This window comes from Ailuropoda melanoleuca, chromosome 7, assembly GCF_002007445.2.
Source record: "Ailuropoda melanoleuca isolate Jingjing chromosome 7, ASM200744v2, whole genome shotgun sequence".
Lineage (NCBI taxonomy): Eukaryota > Metazoa > Chordata > Mammalia > Carnivora > Ursidae > Ailuropoda > Ailuropoda melanoleuca.
This window is the reverse complement of record NC_048224.1, coordinates 103908917-103927149: the sequence shown is the minus strand read 5'-3', so window position 1 is coordinate 103927149 and position 18233 is coordinate 103908917. Positions and strand designations below refer to the sequence as shown.

The following is an 18233-nucleotide window of genomic DNA, read 5'->3' as shown; positions in this document are numbered from 1 at the left end:
CATTGCACCCAAACTAATTTATAATCAACACCCCATCACTAGAAACATGACTTCAACAATTTCATTTTCAACTACAATTTAAGTAATAGAAGCCTCATTTATGCACGGCTAAAATGAACTTGAGCAATCATAAGTCAGGGCTCTTTTATTCCAGTACCCTTGGAACTTTACCTGGGCCAATTTCTTACCCATTCCATCACTCACTCCTTTTAGATTTGACAGGATTCTATGACTATGCATGTCGTCTATCCATCTTTGTGCCAGTGGTGATGGGTCCTATGATTTAGAGACTCACCAGCAACAAATGTATTGGGGGAGAATCCCTGCATGGAAGGAATTATAGGCAGACAAAATGTTTTCTACTCAACATTGCTCTATTTAATCTGCTATTTTGTGCTGAAAGAACATCTGAAGATTTCTCATGTACTTTCTTATATTATTGATGCTTTTTATTTTTTCCCCTATATGTAAGGCGATATCCATGTGCTCATCTATTTTTATTGATACTAACCAACTTTTGTGAATATTTTTAAGTTCTATATTGAACCATTTCTGTACCTCAGAGCAAGGCCTAGTATTCTTTCTATGGCTATACTTCCTAATAACTTTGTTCATATTTCTTGAAGTGGAGTAGCTGTATCACCATTTGTCCATTTACTTTGATAAAATAATAAAATAATTTGGATATTCATGAATCATCTGGAAAATAAAATTAATTATTAGACTCTTAAAAACCAGAATGTAGATAGTCAAAAGTGATGCATACACATGTTGCCATATGGTATATAAAATTTTGGTAATTTAGATATTCTAATATATGGGAAAGGGTCTTACCATTTTCTATTGGAATATCAAAGGAGTTAACATTCACAGACAAGGAGGCATATGGAAGTTCCCTTTCTCTTCCTATGTGGTAAAGGGTAGGTAGAATTTTAGTAAAAAATAAATCTATTTGAACTTTTTGATAGTATTCTCTTAATTATCTTTCCCAAACATCTCATATCAATATTGTGTTAGGAGTGATATTAATCTGATATATCCTTGTTTTATCACTCAACTCTGCCATTGAGACTACTTCTTACTCTGCATGGCTGCTCATCCCAAGTACAAGCACAACATAAATTCTGCTGTGATCCCCTTCCTCAGCTGGCACGCTGAATCTTTGTGTTTCTTGATGATGATAGGTAAATCAAGATAATCTTGCTGATATTCCCATAGACCCTTCTCACTTGGCTTTTAATGATGGAGATATTAAGTTCAGTTTGGCTGATGATTTTTCCATTTCCCAGGCCAGCCTTGTCTCTATATTCAAGGAACCAAGTGGTGGGTCTTCCATCCTCATCATCTGGTCCTAATAGTAATTTGATTAGATTAAAAAATATCTATGTCAGGAGACTTAGGCATGTTCTAATTAGGATGTGAGAACACACTTTAAACTTTAATTCTCCATAAAAAAACCATTTTTATTTCATCACGTTTCCCTCAACAGAATTTTTCGTATCATCCTAGACTGCCTAAACTGTTAATGAAAAGGTGACTGTAAAAAATGGTTTCTATTAGTTAACATATGAATAAAAATGTAAATAAAATATGTATTTATAAATTTTTCATCAAATTTGGAGGGCATGGGGGTACCTGGGTGGCTCAGTTTGTTAAGCATCTGGCTTTTGTGTTTGGCTCAGGTCAGGATCTCAGAGTCCTGAGATTGAGCCCCGCGCTAGGGCTCCACACTGGTGTAGAGTCTGCTTGGATTCTTTCCCTCTTTCACTCTCTCCCTCTTACCCCCCTCTTCAAAAATAAATAAGTAAATTAATTAATAATAATTTTTTAAATTAAAAAAATTGAAGGGTATGCCTGATTCGATCTAACTTTAAACATAGAATATATAAAAAAATTCATTTTGTAAACTCTGAAAATCACCTTACAAACCTGGGCAGTCTTCACTAAGAAAGGAAATCCAGGTACAATAAAAGATGTACTTGAATGCAAACTAGGAAAGATGAGACTTACATAAGGATTTCATTGAGAACAAAATAAACAATGATTTTAAATATCAAAGAAACTGAATGGGCTGACAGCTGGAATTGCAGACATTGATTTGTGATCCTTTATTCCCTCCAAGCAATTCTATGTTATAGGTTCCAGAGTGAATGTATTCAAACATTTCCATAATTTATAACATTCATGGTTCACTTGGGCAAAGTTAGTTCATATTATCTCAAAATAATTAATTAGCCACGTTCAAATAGTCAATAAAATACATAGCATTTGGGGATACTAGAGAAAGAAAATAGAGTTAAAAAAAGGTGCAAATATGAAATATTAAGAGTAATGAAGTGCCAAAATGCTGTTAATGCTTCATTATACTTTTCTGATATTAATGCAAGTTATGTAAATTTTTAAAACTAAAATATATTCTTAATTGGTTTGTTTTAAAGATAGTATTTGTATAAGCACAATATAAATAAAGCTCTTTTTTTCATTTTAGCAGAAATTTTGCACCCATTTTGTACCTCTATAACTAACATTGCACAGGATGTGTCACAAAATATATATAGCTCCAACTTCCCAGAGATGCTATGCTTACTTCCTTGCTTTAATGACTATTTCACTTTCAAATGGATTTATTAACAGAAATAAGCACACTCTAAACAGATGGTTGTCAAAAATCTGCTTACTTCAATAAAATAATTGAGAGTTAACAAACATTTGCAGCTTGGTGTGGTATAAAGCATCACCGCATTAAGTTGCCATAAGGAATGAAGCACACAGAGCATTTTATAAAGATAAGTCATGTTTATGTAGTTTTGATTTCAGTAATATTAAATACATAAAGTGCATGTGCAAATGACTAACACAAAACTATAAATAATATTCATTAAACAACACCTATAATCTTTAAAACTTACATAAACTCTGCTGAAACCCTTGTAAAATAGGATCAGCTCATCCAAAATGGGGAGAGATTAATTGTAGTTTTTACTTCAAAAAATAATAAGCCAAATGTCTGAATATTTATGATAGATTTCCTTTAAAACTTTTTCTCCATACCTTCTGTATCATAAAATAAGTAACTTTGAGAATATCCAAAATATCTCAACTGCAATAAAAAGTGTCAGATAAAATGCAATATTAATCTTTCTATACCATATTAAAATTCTGTGTATCTAGTAGCATGTCATTGCAGCATATGAAGGTAAGACATTATGATTAAAATAAAGCAAAGCTAGACAAACTTAACATTTAATGGGGACAATGTTTAAAGTTAAGGGTTTTGTTTTAAGTGCTAAAAAAAAATTAAAGGATAAAGTAAGAAAAATCATGTGAAGAAATGATTATGCCTTTCTTCTGAATGCATAATCTTTCTTTTCTAACAGAGATATACTGTCTACTCTCTGTGATTCTCTGACTTATTCTAGGTTTTATTTGCCTACCAATTTAGTCTTCTCACAGTGATTAGATAGATAATTACATAGACATATGTTAAGTATGTATGTATCAATCTATCTGAGTATAGGTATGTGTATGTTAATATGTTTATATTAACTTATTGTGCTTAGTTAGAATTATCAATTTCTTAGCATTTTCAATTTAATAATTTAAAATTCTCCCATTAGACTTCAAGCTACATTAGATTTCAGTGTTCAAACTTACTAATCATTCCTCAAAACAAACAAAACCTGGGATGAATGAATAAGTCAGTGGAATATATGGAGAAAAAATTTAAAAATACATATTTGAAGCATAATTCATGAAATTTATTTTGCTATAAGGGAAGACTATAAAAATAAATTATTTTACTCAAATTATACTCCAAGATTACTTTGTGTTTTATAATTTATAATAAGAAATACAGTCTAAATCCTTACAAACAGTTTCTGGTAATTAAATTTCCTCTTTCCCAGTGTTGGAGCTTAATTTGCCTCCCCCGAAGAGTGACCTAGACACTTCTAATGAATATAGTGGTAAATATTATAGATATGAATATTATACAGAAAGGGGAAAATAGTAATCTGATAGACACAATCTTAATCATGATCAGTGTTAATATCACTAGTAAAATTCATGTTAACCTCATGTCTTCATTTGTATAATGAGAAGGGCACTTGACCTGTGTGAAATTTAAAAAATCCATAACCCCTATCTAATCATGAGAAAACATCAGGCAAACCCAAAAAGAGGGAATTCTACAGACTACTCAACGTACACTATTCAAAAGTGTATGAAAGACAATGACAGACAAAGAAGCTGTCATAGACTGAAAGATACTAAGGTGACATGACAACTAAGTATGACATTATATTCTGGATTGGATACTGGAAAAAAATTACACTGGAGGAAATTCTGTTGAAATCCAAATAAAGTGTAGTTTAATTAATAGTATTGTACCAATGTTAACTTATTAGTTTGGTAATTGCAGCACAGTTAATGTAACATGCAGGAAGGCTGGTAAAGGATATGCAGTAATTTTTGCAGCTGTTGGCAACTTTTCATTAAATCTAAAATTACTACAAAAAAAGTTTAAAATAAAAGCTACTGATTTAAAGAGAGGATGTTCTCTGATTTCATAAAATCCTTTATATTCTTAGATTAGTGAGGAGTCAAATTGCCACTGGTATATTTTTACTTCCGTGTCTTTTGAACATTTTTCTTAATTTTTCTGGAGACTTGAACTTATTCAATTGGATTTGAGATAAAAATGTGCCAGCCTCACCATTTGATTTTCAACTGTTTCATCTTGCTCTGATATTCATACAGAGTTCTCCCTAATTATCCAAAAGTTACAGTCAAACAAAATTTTATATTGTTATCTTAGTAAACAATGTTGTATTGAGGCTATTTCAGTGTCATTCTCTAGATTTACAAAATAATAGAAAAATAGCCCATGGCATTAAAAAAATTATGCACTAAAGAATTATAAAATTTATAAGAGAATTATGGTTGGTCATGAAGGTGAAAGCACTGGTCCTATTTTGTGAACAGAAAGAAGTTTCAAGAAAATCTTCATGGAGATGTATTTTCAAGCTAATTCAATGCGCCTCTATAAAAAAACCTGATTTATTGTTTAATAGATTTGTGATTTATAAAGTTGTTGAATTGTTTGAAGGTAGATTAAAATTGTTTATTTTTGGCTAATATTTTGAAACTAAAATGAAACATATATATATAAACATATATGCAATTACACTTGAACTGACAAATTTAAAAGTGATATAAATTATTTCACACATGGGTATTAGGGATATGAATCATATTAATAAATCTTATATTCTCACTTTTTCATATGCTATCTTCTAGACTTGGGAGCCTAAATTATAATAACTAAACCACATAATATCAACTTACTTCCATCATGTGCATTTATTCCAATATCAAAATCTTGTACTTCAAGACCCAGGTTATTATTTGGGGATAGAACCAGATTTCAAATAACAAAATGCTAACATACAGAAAATATAATATTCTACAATATTTGCATTTACCATTTTAATTAAAATACATAATGTATATTGTGATTATTCAAATCAAACCTGGAATATCTAATCGTTTTCTTATTTTAGTTATCTTATTTGATGATATATGTTCATTTTTTCCCCACATCACTCTGTAGCAGAGATTCAGAATGTCAATGAGAATTGTCTAATGCTACAAAAGACAGATATCTAGGAAAACTCCTCTAGCTGTCAACATCGCAAATTACAATATTTATGAATCAGGGTAGTGAATAATCAGTTTAGTATAGTGATTCTGATACTGTAGCAATAAAATTTTAGTAGCTCATGATTCCAGACTGACTTTGAATAAACTGTTTACCATTATTTCATACTCATTATTTGAATGCCATCAGCTATCTTACTTGATTCAAAGTTGTTTTTATATTGCACTCCTGAGTTTGCTCCATTTTATAACTATATTTTACTCACCTGCATTTTTTTATAGTTCTGTGAATAATTTTTGATGTATACCTTAAGTGAATTATTATCAATTTAATAACATGATCTTAGATGTTCGTTGATTTTCGTGTTGTTTTCATCATGTTCTTGGTGGGGCTTTTGTTGTATTTATGGTAACCTTGCATATCAAATTTATTTTTAACTTAAATATGTATGTGACATTCTCCATATAAAAACTGTCTAGTAAAACTCATTAAATGTAAATAATAAAAATATTTTGTACAAAATGTCCTAAATGCCAAACAGTTATTTCAACAAGAAAAATACAGGCTTTATCTTACCATCTGTTTTAGGTGTATATTGTGTTTGCTCTTGTAGCAATTTGTCCTTTCAGGATGTTAAAATAATTGAGTATCTTTCTAGAAATATACTACCAAAATTTGTCAAGAAATATCATTTTTCTTTAATGTAGGAAATGTGCACATTTACATTGAGAATGTGTACTTCTTGAGTAATTCCTGGAAGAAAATTGAAATATACTGATAAATAAAAATAATCTATGCTAACACTTTGAATTAATCCATAAAATGGTATATTTTTGAGATTCAATCTTACTGAAATTTTATTTTCTATTTTTTACAACATTTGAAAAATCTTATTCCATAAGAATTTGCCCAAAATATGAAGATTTTAAAAGAGAATGCACCATGTCAAGAAGTCAACTATGTATTTACATAATTAGCAGTTGTTGTGCTGTATGTTATATTTCAATACATAATCAATCCTGTAACTAATTTGAAAATATAACTAAGTACATTTCAGTATTAAGAATAGAGATACCCTTTTGAAATTTTTATATATTTTAGTTGATGTTTATTTGCAAATTATTAGCTTGCCATAAAAATCATGTGCTTAGATAAAACCTTACTTTATATTAAAAGTGGATATATGATTTCTCTAAGAATATAAACATGAAATTTTTTCAGGTAAGTTTCTTCATCTATTGAGGCATAACAATTCTCACTACCTACCTCAAAAGTATGAATTAAAGGACAACAGGAAAATGTAATTCTCTCAGTAATAGAAATTATTCCAAAAAGCAAAAGAATCACAAATATTATTCTATGTAGCCAATAGTCATATTTTAGTAACTGTGCATTTTATAATGGGTTGTTTTGAGCCCAATTATTATATTGATTCATAATATAATTTTAATATGATTTATATTTTTACAAATAAATAACATGGAAGAGAACATTTTGCTAGGTATTAGAACAGCAAGATTCTTAGCCTATTTCCACTGTTAGCAACTATACAAAAATGACTCTTAAATTATCTAAACATGCCTCTTTATTTGTAAATATAAATTCTTGCCTTAATAGTTGCTGCAATTGAAAGAGTAAAAATACATATTATGGTGAAGCGCAGCGTATAAAAGAATTTTTATCTGAAAAAAATCACTTTTTTCTTTACCATTTTTAATGATATCTTATGAAGAGCAAAAGTTTTTCAGTGGAATTTGATATTGTATTAAATTGTCATATTCTTTTCTATTTGGAATATTGCTTTTGGTATTGTATCCAAGAAATTGTTTCCCTAAGGAAAAGGCACAATAACTTTTTCCTAAGTTTTCCCCCACAAAATTTGGCTTTAACTGACAATAGGGTCTCCTCATTAATTAAACAATGTGCTTAAGGTGGAAAGGAAGAGGGAGGAGCTAAGATGGAAGACTAGGAGGACCATGGGCTAGCCTCAGTCCTCCAACACAGCTAGATAAATAACAAATCATTCTGAATACACAAGAAATCAACCTGAGGACTGACAGAACAGGCTGCACCACTAGAGGGAGAGAAGCACCCACATCATGGAAGGCAAGAGGTTGGAGATGTGGTCTAATGAAGAAATGGACCATGGGTGTTGTGGAGGGGAGGGAGCCCTAGTCAGAGAGACAGGAAAGAGAGGGAGAGAAAGAGAGAAAGAAGAGTGTACAAGGGATTGCACATGGAAAACACCTAAAGCCATAAACTAGGAAAACAGGAGGGGATGAGTTTCATGAATTTTACAACCAGTAGGAGTCAAAGACTAGAATTTTAGAAGTCTGCTGCGTGGTCGATGTGGAACCCTGAGGGTGCTGCTGTGCTCCTGTGGAGAAGGAGGATAGATGGCATGATCAGAGGATTCCCTGGGATGCACTGGGAGAGATGGTTTCCCCTTCTCAGAGCATATCTGTGAGAGGCGGCACTGCCTTTCTGGAGACAAAAGAGCTGGCAGGTGCCATTACCCTTCCCTGCCTATCAGCATTAGTGTGGAGACCCCAGCTGAGGGTGGTTAACCTGGATCAAGCTTTTGGCTGCACTTTATTCCAAACTCCACATACTAATCCTTTGGTGTGATTGCTCTTCCGGGACAAACTTGCACCCATCCCAGCATGGTGAGATGCTCCCTCAGAGGACCAGCATGAGTCTGTGCCACTCCAGGTCCTTAAAGTTTGGAGTTTTAAATTCAGAGGCCTGCCTGGGACAGAACCCAGGTACACTGCACTGCAGGGCCTCTAGATGGACCAAACACAGACAGGGTGAAAGCAGGGATCTGAGGGACACCTGGGACACACGAGGGGAGATTGTTCACTCTTTTGGGAGGGGTTCCCAGATAGCAGCGGGCACAAATACCGCTGTCCAGGGACCAGTGAAGGGCTGGTGCAATTTCTCTCACCTGGCCACTCAGCCTAAACTAACTTCAGTTAGCAGCACAGCTCCAACAGTGGCAGCCTAAGCCTCTTACACCAAGTCCTCTCCCCCTGTGATCTGCAGGTGTTGCTTTTCTTGGACAAGTATGCCTGAGAACCAGAGCAGAGAGCCCCTCACTGAGAAAACCAGCAAAAATTCCCCTCAGGCACCACATTTACTGACCATAGAGTGCTGTAAAGCTTCAGCTCCAGTGGAAATATTATTAGGACTATTTTAACAAACAGACCAGAACACACCAACTTAAAAATTGCCACAATTGGGCCAAGGACCAAACACTCCCCACTGCAAGCAAGGAGAAACTCTGCAGAGACCTGACCTGAGGGAAAGACCAGCCAAAACACAGCAGCAGAGTGCACACAGCATACACGAGAGAGAGTTCCTGAAGAGCCAGGCCCTGGACAGGACGTGACCTCTTCTTCATAAAGCCATTACTCTCAAGAGCAGGAAACATAACAGTTTTTCATAACACACAGAAGACAGAGACCTAGACAAAATGCCAAGATGGAGGAATTCATTCTAAAAAAAGAACAAGAAAAGGTGATGGCAAGGGATTGAATCAAAACAGATATTAGTAATTTTCCTGATCCAGAATTTAAAGCAACAATCATAAGGATACTAGCTGGGCTTGAGAAAAACATAGAAGACACCAGGGAGTCCCTTACCACAGAAATAAAAGACCTAAAAACTAGTCAGGCTGAAATAAAAATGCTATAATTGAGATGTGATACCAACTGGATATAATGACCAAAAGGGTGTTAGAAGCAGAGGAATGAATAAGTGATATAGAAGATAAAATGATGGAAAATAATGAAGCNAGAAGATAAAATGATGTAAAATAATGAAGATGAAAAGAAGAGGGAAAGAAAAATATTTTATCATGAAAGTAGACTCAGGGAACTCAGTGATTCCATTAAGTGTAGTAACATTCATATCATAGAAGACCCAGAAGAAGAAGAGAGGAAGAAAGGGGCAAGAGATTAATATGAGGCAATTAGAGCTGAAAACTTCCCTAATCTGGGGAAGGAAACAGACATCCAAATTCAGAAGGCACAGAGAATTTCCATCAAAATCAACAAAAGCAGGCCAACAACTAAGTCACATAATAGTTAAATTTGCAAAATACACAGTCATAGAAAAAATCATAACAGCATCAAGATAACAGAAGTCCCTAACTGTTCCAAAAAATAGAAATGAAAGGAAAACTTCTAAACTCATTCTATGAGGCCACATTACCTTGATTCCAAAACCAGAAAAAGACCTCACTAAAGAAGAGAAGTACAGGCAAGTATCCCTGATGAATGTGGATGTAAAAATTCTCAACAAAATACTAGCAGATCAAATCTAACAGTATATTAAAAGAACCATTCACCATGATCAAGTGGGATTTATTTCTCAGTTGAGAGTGTGGTTTAATACTTGCAAAACAATCGACATGATACCCCACATAACAGAAGAAAGGATAAGAACATATGACCTTCTCAATAATGTGGGAAGTATAGCATCCATTCTTGATAAAAACCCTCAACAAAGTAGGGATAGAGGGAACATAGTGCACATCATAAAGGACATATTTGAAAGAATCACAGCTACTATCATCCTCAATGAGAGCTGTTCCTCAAAGGTCAGGAACAAGACAGGGATGTTCACTCTCACCACTGTTATTTAATGTAGCATTGGAAGTACTAGCCACAGCAATCAGGCAACAAAAAAGAAATAAAAGGTATGCAAATCAACAAGGAAGATGTCAAACTTCCACTATTCTTTGACAGCATGATACTCTATGTAGAAAACCCCAAAGGCTCCACCAAAAAATTGTTAGAACGGATACACAAATTCAGTAAAGTTGCATGATACAAAATCAACATACAGAAATCTGTTGCATTTCTATACACAAATAATGAATAAGCAGAAAGAGAAATCAAGGCATTGATCCAATTTATAATGGTACCAAAACCATATTAACCTAGGAATAAATCTAGCCAAAAGTATAAGATCTGTACTATGAAAACTATAGAATGCTTTCAAAGAAATTGAAGATGACACAAAGAAATGGAAAAACATCCCATGCTCATGGATTGGAAGAAAAAATACTGTGCACATGTCTATACCACCCAAAGCAATGTACACCCTATCAAAATATCAATAGCATTTTTCACAGAGCTAAGATAAACAATCCAAAAATTTGTATGAAACTACCAAGGAGCCCGAATAGCGAAATTAATCTTGGAAAAGAAAAGCAAAGCTGGAGGCATCACATTTCTGGACTTCAAGTTATACTTCAAAGCTTTGGTGATCAGGAGAGTAAGGTATTGGCACAAAAACAAACACACAGATCAACGCAACAGAAGAGAACACCCAGAAATGGACTCACAAGTATATGGTCAACTAATCCTCAGCAAAACAGGAAAGAATATCCAGTGGAAAAGCAGTCTCTTCAACAAATGATGTTGGAGAAAATGGACAGCAACATGCAAAAGAATGAAACTAGATCACTTTCTTATACCATACACAAAAATAAATTCAAAATGGTTGAAAGATCTAAATGCTAGATAAGAACCCACCAAATTCCTAGAGTAGAACACAGGCAGCAACCTCCTTGATAGTAGCAACTTCTTATTCGATATGTCTCCGGAGGGAAGGGAAACAAAAGTGAAAATGAACTATTGGGACTTCATCAAGATAAAAAGGTTCTGCACAACAAGGGAAGCGATCAACACAACTAAAGGGCCACCTTCAGAATGGGAGAAGATATTTGAAAATGACATGTGTAATAAAGGGTTACTATCCCAACTCTATAAAGAACTTACAAACTCAACACCCAAAAAACAAATGATCTAGTTAAGAAATGGTCAGAAGCCCTGAAGACAATTTTCTAAAGACATTCAGATGGCTAACAGACACATGAAAAGATGCTTATCATCGCTCACCATCAGAGAAATATAAATCAAAATCACAATGATTTACCACCACACGCCTGTCAGAATGGCTAAAATTAACAGCTCAGGAAACAATAGGTGTTGCACAGGATGCTGAGAAAAAAACCCTCTTCCATTGTTGGTGGGATTGATAGGAATGCAAACTGGTTCAGCCATTCTGTAAAACAGTAAGGAAGTTCCTCAGAAAATTAAAAACAGAACTACCCATGATCCAGCAATTTCACTACTAGGTATTTACCCAAAGGATACAAAGATACTGATTCGAAGGGGAACATGCACCCTGATGTTTACATGTTTACAGCAGCATTATCAACAATAGCCAAATTATGGAAAGAGCTGAAATGTCCATTGACTGATGAATGAATGAAGAAGTGGCATTTTTATGCAATGGAATTACTACCCAACCATCAAAAAGAATGAAATCTTGCCATTTACAATGACATTGATGGAACTAGAGAGTATTATGCTAAATGAAGTCAGTCAGTCAAAGACAAATACCATATGATTTCACTCATATGTGGAATTTAAGAAACAAAATTGATGAACAAAGGGGGAAAAAAGACAGAGGCAAACCATAAAAGAGACATTTAACTGTAGAGAACAGACTTAGGGTTGGTGGAGAGGAGGTTGGACGGGAGGATGTGTTAAATATGTTATGGGTATAAAGGAGGGCCCTTGCGATGAGCACTCAGAATTGTATGTAAGTAATGAATCACTAAATTCTACTCCTGAAACTAATATTACACTATATATTAGCTAACTGGAATTTAAATAAAAAGTTGAAATAGGGGCGCCTGGGTTGCGCAGTCGTTAAGCGTCTGCCTTCGGCTCAGGGAGTGATCCTGGAGTTCTGGGATTGAGTCCCACATCAGGTTCCTCCGCTGGGAGCCTGCTTCTTCCTCTCCCACTCCCCTGCTGTGTTCCCTCTCTCGCTGGCTGTTTCTCTGTCACATAAATAAATAAAATCTTTTAAAAAAAAGTTGAAATAAAAATAATTATAATAAATAAATAAAATTGTACTGTCAACCAAATCCTCATTTATACCATTTATATTAAATCTATTTAATCTATATTAAATCTATTTGTTATCAGAGCCAAATATATTTACTTGGTTTTACTTTGAAAACAAAAAGATGAAAAGGGAAAGCAGGCAAATTTGATCTAAAATTGTATCTTGACAGGGCTTTTAGCTCTTGTTACTCTAATTTTACTGGCGTGAAGTCAGTAAGTTAAGAGGTAATTTTCTGGAAGAAAATTTCTTAACTCCATTCTTAGACTCACTGGAACAGAATGCATGCACTATTCTCCTTTTCTATTCTCCCACAGTGCAGTGCCATGTTCTGGGAAAACTGTGAAATGAATGGAGAGGTGGTGGAAGAGTACCACACTGTTAACCCAGTCAGTGGAGGGAAAGCTTAGGGCAGATTCTTGACTTGGCTCTATAAGGGCAATTATAATAATATATATCTTATTTCAAATAATACAACAAAAAGTTGCTTAATGCTATATTTTTAAAACTGAACCTTTAGTTACTCCCTCATTTCCTCTTTGTAAACACCTCTACCCTTAGATATACATTCATAACGTTTAATTCCCCAAAGGATGACATTTCATATCCCAAATAGTGCTATCCTATATATTTTAGAGTAATGCTGATTGATATGTCCGTCTTGATATTTCTTCTAAAAATAAATCAGGTTTAACAAATACCCAAATCCTTTCCCACTTGTCCCTGGTTTTAGAGCCACATTTTAAAAACTTAACCATTAAAATACCTTGAGCATTCCGTAATATTTCCAGCGTACTTTTACAAATTAAAACATAAAACTGACCCTGAGTTTCACATATAAAAAACATATTTCACTATCAGACTACAGCTCCTGGCTGGCAGAGAATAAGTATACCGAACTTCAGTAAAAGGTATTGCAAAGAACATCCTGCTTGTTAATTTAAGCAATCCGATAAACTGGCCTGTCTCCTGCAAGGTGAAGGACGCTTCAGAAACCTTAATGAACATCTTTCTGAATAGCAGTTACAAGCTTAGCTGCTCACCATGGAAGACTGATTAAGTTAGGGAGGATATTACCTTTTTATCCAGTCTATCCTCTCACACACTTTGCCACTGAGATTGAACTAGCCAGTGTCTGCAGTGCAAAGATAGCATTGCTCAAAGCATATGTCCTGTAAATCCACAGATAGAATCGTTTATCCTAGAAGCTCTTTATCAAAGTTCTAGCCAAGGATTATATAGTTGTCCCATACATAAAAGTAAGTATTACAACATATTTAATTCAATGGAAAAAGTGATGAAAATTATTCTTGGAGAAAATTCTATATCAAAAGAAAATAATGATTCTTGTATTTCAATGCATTCAAGTGTAAGTTTTGATTTCTCATTAGGTAAATCAAGGTCTCATTACATTTAGAGAGAGAAATTCAGTTGTTCCTACTAGATTTATTCACATTTCAAAGTTTTAGCACTTAATAGCATCTGATGGATACAATTTTAAACAATCGAAATTGCCAAATAAAAGAAAATCATAAAAACAATAAAAGCCACATTATAAATTAACATATATGCCCTATCTATACAACAATAGAGATTTAAGTATTATCCGAGCTGATCTGTTTTATAAGGTATGTTCATAATTATCAAACAAGCTTTAATAACCTATTTATATTTGCCTACCTTGGGTAGAACTGAACCAGGTTCATCTTTCTGGTAACCGTATAAGCCCAAGGTAATCATAATAAAACAAGTAGTAATTTTCTATAAATAAGCTTTTAAAATAGAACAGTGCTGGTACTGTAATAACTGAGGTCCTCATATTCTCCTTTCAAAGAAAGTGTCTCTTTCATATCAAGGGAAACAATATCCAGCATCTCAGGTCAACAATTATCTTATTGTTTATAGTATTTACATATATTAAAGTAAGTCAAAAATATACTGCTTGGTTTTCTAGTTTTTCCTGTGTTCTTTTTCTTATTTATAATGGAATTATACTGGTAATATTCAATGGACTTTGGGTACTTTCAGGTTTTAATATTTACTCATACAGCAAATAATAAGTACCAATCATCTTCTAGGCCCCATTCATGACTTAGAGAATATGTCAATTCAAAAAATAAATAGGAATCCATGTCCTCGTGAGACCAGCATTCTTTTGAGGAAACTGATTATTTACAAGACAAATTATTAAAAATAGAGTGGACTGCATGGAAAGAAATACTAAGGAAAAACAGCAAAAAAGAGAGTTACAGAGGTCTGGAATGCATTGCATTTTAAGTACAGTGAACAGTGAAGCTCTTACTTAGAGCATGTGCAAAGGCCATGAAGTAGCATCATGCTAGACTTGTTTGAGAATCCGTCAAGCACCTGAGAATATTGCCAACTGTTGCCTGTAAGGTTCTTTGGAAGCAGAAGCTGAAAGGGTAATTGAAGTGAAAGTATACCTTAGTAATAAACACCCATGAAACGACAGCAGAAGTAGCACTGAGCAGAGGAAGAAGACCCACTGCAATTCAGGTCTGACTGAGCCTCCACCCACAAGATGGGAGCTCTGACTTTCTTGTAAGAATATCCCCCATTTCTGAAATTTCCAAGCTTTTCTTTGCCACTACTCGTGAGCTGACTCTGGAAGGGACAAGGAGGCACTCTGCAGTTGAGGTAGACTCTGAAGAAACTAGGGGCTGGACACTACCTGACTGACCACACCATGCTGGTAGCTAGGCCGAGTCCTTCCTTGAAGGAGAAGTGGCTAGTCCTCGCGTGTCCCCCCACCAGTTTGGTACCACTGTAAACTAAATGTTTGCTTGCTAATTTTTGTTCTCACACAGGCAATGAGCAATCTGACCCACAGCCATGGTTACTTGACTTGTTTCCCTACCTGGATTTCATCTAGAATTTTGCTACAAATGGAAGCTTTATAACTGGATCTTTATACTACCCTGCAATTTTACAAACTCTTGGTAAATCTTTGCTGAATTTAATAACATGGCAATTCTTCTGCTCACTGCTTTCCCCCCCCCGTCTATAAATCTACAGATGTCTTAGTAATATCTCCAATTTTAAGCTGAAGAGCCTTTTTAAATCCTTCAAATTTCAATTACATGAAGTCATTTTTTAGGACTTGGAATTTCAGCATTTGGTTTTACTTTCTCCTCATATGAATATGAGCAAATAACTCTCAGAAGTTTTAGCATTCTTTAGCATCTTAAAATGTTTGTAATTCCTATTATTAAGTAATTTTGCCTATTTCTTTGTTTTCTTTTTGTTCCTAATATGCAGTTACTGCATTTTTTTCTTATCCTGAAAGTGTGCTACCATATTATCTATGTTTGTGATTCGACTTACAATATTATGCCAGAATGAATATGGTGTTTATCCCATTGTTTCAGTAACACTTTGCATATTATTCTTTTTTTAATTTTAAGTACTTATTAAAGGAATACATGTTTAAATAGTATACATTTGCCCATATCTTTAACTAATATAAGCAATAATTGTTTTACTATTTATTGAAAAACTTTTGAATATTACCTATAAAATAACACTACTCTGACATAAATGTAATAAATCAAGAGATTTTTCTTGATTAACAATATATTAAAGGCCTCCTTAAGATTACAAGAGATTGGAAGAATCCATAGACACTTAAGAATTTCCAAATTTGCCCCATTTTTTCCCAATAAGAAAGTTTTCTCTCTCAAAATCCAATTAAAACAAGACAAACTTCTTCATGGTCTACCTTCAATGGTAACAGAGGAATGGTTAAATGTGCTGTACTTCAGTGGGACCAACTTTCCCTTAGATCCTATCAACTCTATAATACATGTTGTTGAAAAAGAAGTGAATACATTCTCTCAAATACATCTAATTCAATATATTATTTACAAATAATTTTTGACACTTATATCCATTTGATCTTTAGCATTTCTTATTTGGGTTATTAGTAACACCTATTCAATCTATCCGAAAGTTACTTCTTTAATTTTACATATCCAATGAAACACAAATACTGGGAAAGTTTTTAATTGTTTTCATAAGATGACATTAGCATTAGTGGTTTGTGCTTCTGCAAGTGTTGATATCTTCTTGCACCAGGTAGCCCTTCCTAATATTTTCTGCTGGGGAAATCCTACTCATTCACATACATTAAACATTCACATTTGCAACAGTGTTTTCATGTTCTCCTCTGTTATATTCTTTGTGTTACACATGTGTTAGTATTTATTAAATTGTTTCATGATTTTTGTCTACCCCACTAGATAACTTACCTTCTGGAGAACAAGTGTCCTGCCTTATTCAGGTTTGGATGCCCATGATTTAATTCTGTGACTTGTAATACAGAAACACTAAACCAAGTATTTCTCATATAACTGAATGTTGTCAATTGCTTTTTTTAAAAAAAATTATGTTATGCTAGTCACCATACAGTACATCATTAGTTTTTGATGTAGTGTTCCGTGATTCATTGTTTGCGTATAACACCCAGTGTTCCACGCAAAAAGTGCCCTCCTTGATACCTATCACTGGGCTAACCCATTCCTCCACCCCTTTCCCCTCTGACATCCTCAGTTTGTTTCCCGGAGTCTATAGTCTCTCATGGTTTATCTCCCTCTTTGATTTCCCTCCCTTCATTTTTCCCTTCCTTCTCCTAATGTTCTCCATGCTATTCCTTATGTTCCACATGTAAGTGAAACCATAATTGTCTTTCTCTGTTTGACTTGTTTCACTTAGCATAACCCCCTCCAGTTCCCTATATTACTAAGAATTTGAAATATGTACAAGAAATTATCTACCAATTTTACCAACATTGTTTTATTTTCAAGAACCAAATGTGGTCTTCAAGAGATATAAATATGCGGCTATAATCATAAATGAAACATGGAGGTAGTTGCAGGAAAAGAAAGATCTAAAATGAGATAAAATGATGAACTAAGTGGGGGAAAAGAGAGAGGCAAACCATAAAACAGACTCCTAATGATAGAGAACAAACTGCGGGGTGCTGGAGGGGAAGAGGGTGGGGGATGGGTATAAAATGAGGGCATATATAAGCACTGTGTGTTACATGTTAAGTGATGGATCACTAAATTCTACTCCTGCAACTAATATTACACTATAAGTTAACTAATTGGAATTTAAATAAAAACTTGAAATTACCCCCAAAAAATGAGATAAAGTGGAGCCACATGATTTAAAAAATAAGAATGTATGTTTGGGGAAAATATTTCCTGAAAGAAAAAAATAATGACTTGTTTAGAGTTTATTAATAAAAGTCATATTCTGTGAGATTAAATGTTTGGTGAATTATTCATCTAAGAGTTACTTAATGTCATAACTCATCACTTTTTGAACATTATTCAGTATTATGTTATGTGATTTTTGAACAGCATGCCACACATAGCAAATGTCCTTACCTCTTTTCAACCATGAAAATAGAAGATAATAACCTTCCACAAGAGAACCCCCAAATCTACTAGTCCTCATAAACGTTGTGTCATTCTGCATGTCTGTGACAGAAGCAGTCCTTATATCTAAAACTAACACCACTAAAAAGAGCAACTCTGTTCTACTTAGTTAGGAAACTGCTTCCTCATATTTGTATTGGCATACATGTATTCTGTTTTTTCTGATCAACAATGACATAATGACT

General features: G+C 34.0%; 1 protein-coding gene across 1 annotated transcript in view; it reads left to right on the top strand.

Moving 5' to 3' along the window:
* LOC100482221 (thymosin beta-10-like) overlaps positions 1 to 18233 on the top strand; it is a 107352-nt gene that overhangs the window by 49445 nt on the left and 39674 nt on the right. The gene's annotated exons all lie outside the window — the stretch shown is intronic.